Source organism: Sciurus carolinensis, chromosome 15 (genome assembly GCF_902686445.1).
Source record: "Sciurus carolinensis chromosome 15, mSciCar1.2, whole genome shotgun sequence".
NCBI lineage: Eukaryota > Metazoa > Chordata > Mammalia > Rodentia > Sciuridae > Sciurus > Sciurus carolinensis.
The window spans coordinates 23003194-23009109 of record NC_062227.1 but is presented as its reverse complement, the minus strand read 5'-3'; the positions used below and the strand labels follow the sequence as shown (position 1 = coordinate 23009109).

Below are 5916 nucleotides of genomic sequence, written 5' to 3'. Positions count from 1 at the left end.
CCACACGTGGGCAGCCAACAGGTAGAACTGGGGACAAGGGAGAAGTAGCCTATTGGACATGGTGTGTTTGTGTGCTTTCATGCCCATGCACTGGAAGTGCCATGAGCCCATCAAGGTCTGAGCCTATAAAGAGAACAGAGTACAAGACTGTTTCAGAGAAACTGCCAGGGATGGGCTGGCCTGGACCTGGACCTTGGTCCTACAAAGGTCCCAGCAAGGTCACGAGCACCAGGGAGTGGCTACTTAAAAACCAAACTATGGATGTTTTCACATTTTATAACCAGACAAATACTCATGGTTTGAATATGAGCCTGGAGTCTTATCTGCAGGGTAGAACCATGCCTCAAAATGTCCAATGATTCTGATATTATCTGAATTAGGTGACATTTAAAGATCAGAACATTTCAGTTTTTAAAAGGACTTCTATAAAAATGCATAAGAGCTGGGGCTTTAGCTTAATGGCAGAGTGCTTGCCTAGCATGTGTGAGGCACTCACTGGGTTCAATCCTCAGCACCACATGAAAATGAAACAAATAAAGGCAGGCTATCCATCTACAACTACAAAAAAATTATGCATAAGATCTGTCAACACTGGACCCATATTCCCACCAAGAGATGAGCAGCAGTAGCCCTTCTTGTACCCGGTCACTCAGTAGTTAATGTTCCTTGCCCCTGAAGTCACCTAGGTTTATGACTTCAGATATCTGTGCTATAAAATGGCACTGCAGTTGAGCCAGGAGCTTAAACTGAAGCAAAAATAAATACCCACAGGAAGACAGGAAATTTTTGTCCTAATGAATCTGAAAGAATCACTCTTCAGAAAATTCACTTTTCCTCCAATATGACAATGAGACTACCAAAGACTATTTTTAACTGAACTCAGAATGTCACAATGCCCCCTGGAACATTAATGCCAGCAGGGCTTTTTCAAGATGTAAAAAATTCCATATAATTTTCTCCCCTTTTCTAATTAACACATACAATAGAGCTGTAGTCTGCTTCACTTCTTAAGAAACTATAACAGTTTTAAATTTTAAATATCACATCTACTAGAATTCAGATTTGCCTGGCCTCTCCCCAAAAATGTGTCCCTGTTCCCAGAATTACATGACAATCTTGATTTAGTACTCAAGGCACTAATAGGTACTTAAAATCTTAAGTACACATGAAAACACAATTTTATAATCAGATCCCTCATTTATTGAATACACCAAAGTCAAATTAAAGCAGAAATATTACAGATCTCAGGTGAATGCACTGTATCCTCATTGGCTCCTAACAAAAATAATAACCGATTTCCCTTTTCTTCTCCTCTGGACCCTTTCCGCAATTCTACTGCCTCTGGTACACATGATTTGGGATACTCAGGCTGTGTTCTGTTTTATGGAGCTTGATATGAATTACCTACATTTGTCCTTTGGGCCCACTGTCACAAAGTCTCAGAAAGCACTTAGTGTAATACAAAACTAGTCTAGAGCACATTTGGCCTTGGATGTAGGTACAGGACATATTGAGAGTTTCAAGTTCTTCATAGGTGTGATATGCTTAGTTTGAAGAGCTTTCTTCTTTTTGCTTGGGACAGGGTCATGTCTAACAGCTGGTACTGCAGTACAGTGGTTCCTACATAGCATGCAGCAAGCTGCTCAAGGAGCCTTGGGAAAGCTTGCTGGAAACAAGCTGCCTAGTAAACCCATGGTTCAACTAAGGATCCAAGAACCCACACTGTGAGCATGTTCCCAGGAGTTTCTGAAGACTGAGTGGAGTAAAGAAGCAAATCTCCCTATTGATTTGAGCCACACTGAACCTCCTGTCGGGAATGCAACCAGGTTAAAGGCCACCTGGAAGACAGAGGAGCATTCAGAAGGCAGCATGTGACTCCACAGAGGAGAGGTCTACTATTTTCCTTCAGGAACCAAGGATCTGATTGGGGAAAAGGAAACTTGTACAACTCATCAAGCCTCCAAGAGAACCTCTCCTCTCTTTTCATAGCCTTCTGCCTTGTGTGCATAGGTCTATTTAGAGATGGGTTGTGACCAGTGGGGGACTGTGACCCCAAAAATCCTTCAGAGTCTTGACACTTGACTTTTCACTGAACTGTGCCATTCACTTCAAGTAATGGACATCAAAGGCAACAGAGAAATAAATATAGGTACTAAAAAGAAATGCCATGGTAGAAGGTTCTAGGGCATTTACGAAGCACTTTTCAGTCTTTTGGCTCATGATAGGAAAAAGAATTGGTAAAGAAAACTCACTGATAATAAAAATGGATTTTTCAGAGAGAATGTGAGGTGAAGATTGGTCAGCCATCAAGTCTTTAATGGACTATACACAACACAAATGACAAAGAATCATGGGACACTATATATAATACATGCCAAGAAAAAAAAGTAACAATTTTCATTGAGACTTTACAATATGTCTTCTTATTGGATTATCTGGTTCCCAAAACAAAAGAAAAAATCCTTAAGTATGTGGTTTTTGCCTCTGCAGATGTATAAACTAACCAGGATGGCAAAACACAGCAACTCTATCAGCGCAGTTCATGAGTCAATTTTTTGGCAGCTATCTGACATTACATGAGCTGGAGAAAAGCAAGAATGGAGTATGGTCTCCTTTCCCTTGCCTTCTTCACATAGGTATTCTCATCACTCAAAATCAATGGATCAACTTTTAAAGCCAATTAAACTTCTCACCTCTTAGTCTTTCTCTTCTTTAAATCCCCCAAGACACTGGAGGTTCACAGATTCCACGTAGAATTTGTATGTGAAGATAAATACTGAGATCAAATAAATGCTATTCTTGAATTAGAAAACCTGCATTTTTTATTCTTGTTTTTCTGCAAACCATTTAGAAGGTCCTTTTGTGATATTCATGTACCCATCTTACAGCCAAGTTTTCTTAGCTGTGAATGAATAGTATTGGATGAGATCTTCAGGTATTTATATAACTCAAGGATTCTGTGGTCCTACGATGACACCTCTTAAAATTTTGGAAGGGCTGTAGATCAATACTTGCAATAATGATCAAGCTTGTTTCAATTCAGAACATACATATGTAGGAATAAGCGACTATTTTTAAACCATGGTATCCTCACAGTATATTTCCATTGCTCTACTACTAAATTTGAAATTTATTTTTATCATTAAGAAAAAAACTTGGCTTTATTTTTCCACTCCCTGCCGCTGCCGAGGTCGCAGACTTGAGGCCAGTCCACCTCCGACATGCGCAATGTCGCCTCCTCCCTGCAGGCCGCCCTCAGGGGCAACTCCTCCTCCAGCTCCAAGGACATCAAGAAGATCCTGGACAGCATGGGCATCAAGGCTGACGACGACTGGCTCAACAAGGTCATCAATGAGCTGCATGGGAAAAACACTGAAGACGTCACAGCCCAGGTATTGGCAAACTTGCCAGGGTGCCTGCTGGAGGGGCTGTGGCTGTTTCTGCCGCTCCTGACTCTGCAGCTCCTGCTAGTGGTTCTCCTGCAGCAGAGGAGAAGAAAGATGAGAAGAAAGAAGAGTCTGAGGAGGCTGAGGATGATATGGGATTTGGACTGTTTGATTAAATTCCTGTTCCCTTGCAAATAAAGCCTATTTATGTATCTTGAAAAAAGAAAAAGAAAAAAAAAACTTGGGAGGGGATCAAGGGTCATGAAGACTTTGAAAAGAATTTATTAGCTACTGAATGTTTTGGAACAAGTGTCAAAATCTTAAACCCATAAACAAAACAAGAGCTTGATGGAGAAGTATATTTCCTTCTAGAGTGCATAAATCTTGCAAGATAAAACTTGTTAAATACAATTTAATTCACTCTGGAGTAAAATAGATATGATGGATGGCAAGTTGTCTTGATCTTTTCCATTGGAAAAATTATGACTGATGAGTGATGCACACTGTTGAACCTCCAGGCAGAGCCTGTGTTTGAACTCCTTGTCTGTATCAAGAGCTTCCAATCAACAATTGTTCTATATCCATCTTCATCAGACCAAACTGACACTCTGCAACTGTGATGAAGGAGAAGGCCAGAAACCTTACAAAATAAGTCCCTTGGTACTTGGTGTGATGTGAAGTGCAATCAACATGTCAGGGAGGTGAGATCCTCTCAGCAAATTTGCAGCATTTTGGACAATGAAAGAAGCTTTCTATGTCACCCTCTCTCCAGCTGAGAAAAAAAAAATGTTTCTGGCTCCATAATTACTTTCCTTTAGGGAAGGGATTTACTATGAGGCACTGGTACAGAAATTTCACACTTCAGGTTCCACATTTCCTGAGTAATACAATAGCCACAATAAATGACTTTTAATTAGTCATTCCAAACTGAGTGAAGAGTGATACAGACCCCTAATCTGTGTATAATCCAGGAGAAAGGCTGTAGCCTTTAGGTAAAAGTCCAGGTTGTTTGTTGAGTGCAACCTGCACTGAGCACATTCAGGTTTCCAACAGTTTGAGTTTATAATAATGTAGACACTTCTCTGCTACCTCATTATAAAGTTGCTTTATAACTTGGGGGCAGGGAGAGACAGGAAGTCTAAAAGCACAGGCTATTAAATACTGAGCAAAACTTCATGTACCAAATTTATAAACAAATAAATTTTTGGTTCTCAACAGAGAAAAAATGAAAATGATGCCTCACTTTCAGAATCACACATCCTCTGGTGACATCTTTTCAAAAACCCAGGAATATAGAGTCTTAAAGTTACTGTATGTTTTAGCATAATGGTGAGAATCCACTTTCATTTCCCAGAGTCCATTCTGGCCCTTACAAATTTTATTACTTAAGCACCAAATACTTGCAATAATTGGACCTTCCACATATACACAATCCAAGAATGATGATATAGGCTCCAGGCATAACAAAGACTTAGAGTCAAAGCCCAATTTTTTCTATAATATTTGAGACTTGAAAGGAATTTCATATAAGCATTGAAGTAAGTTCTCAACTAAAAAAGGGAGACTATATTTTTCATGCATGGAATACACTTGAGACAACTGCAACAACACAGAAATGTTCAAAAGATTATCTCAATTCATTATTTTATCACTATGATAAAAATGAGGCTAAGATTTGAGTTTAAGTTAGTTTTAGATGGTTCTGTATGATTTTATCTCTTTAATTCTTCAAGTTAGAAGCATTTTAAAAATCAAAGTAGTAAATGATAATAACTGAAGTGATAAACTCAAATGTGTTTTAGAATGACTCAAAAAAAAAAAAAAAACATCTATAGTGCTTCTAGAACTGGCAATATGGTAAGTAAAACCAAGAGTCCCAAGACCATTTTTAATTGTCCTACTTAAGTGGATATTAAAATTTCCTTCTGACACAAAGTCTACCTTATCTATGGTAAGTGTTTTGTACTGTTTGTTTTTCTTTCAGCCTTACTACAAAATAAATGTGATGTTTAAGTACAACGGTTCTGACTACAGTAGAAAATTAAAAGAACAGGGAAAGAGATAATATGCAACTCAAGGACTAGCCTGGAGCATGACTATATAATCTCTCCTGAGACCATCATCTACTTTCCAACCAAAGGGGAATCTGTATGTGCTGTGTCAGGGCACAAAATCATCTGTGCAAAGTTCTCAGCTAAAAAAAAAAAAAAGCCGTTAAGCGAGGAGCATTTCTTTTTCTATTACTCTGGTGTACAAGAAGACAAAGGTGTTTCATTTCAAAACATTTCATATAGAAATTTGGAAAAATAACTTTCAAAAAGATTAATAGCTAGGTTTGGGAATGCAGCTCAGTTGTAGAGCACTTGCCTAGCATGTGTGAAGCTCTGGATTTAATCCCCAGCGCTGTTGGGGAAAAAAAAAGAAAAGTAAGATTAATAGCTAGATTCTTGACAATATTTCAGTTCTTCATTTATGCAAAAATATTAACATTGAGGTAGGTTTCACAAATAACCTAAGATATAAATCAACT

General features: G+C 38.6%; 1 pseudogene; it reads left to right on the top strand.

Annotated features, from left to right (window-relative positions):
- The first annotated feature begins 3221 nt into the window (after positions 1–3221).
- LOC124965799 (60S acidic ribosomal protein P2-like) lies at positions 3222–3562 on the top strand (annotated as a pseudogene).
- Positions 3563–5916: the final 2354 nt, after the last annotated feature.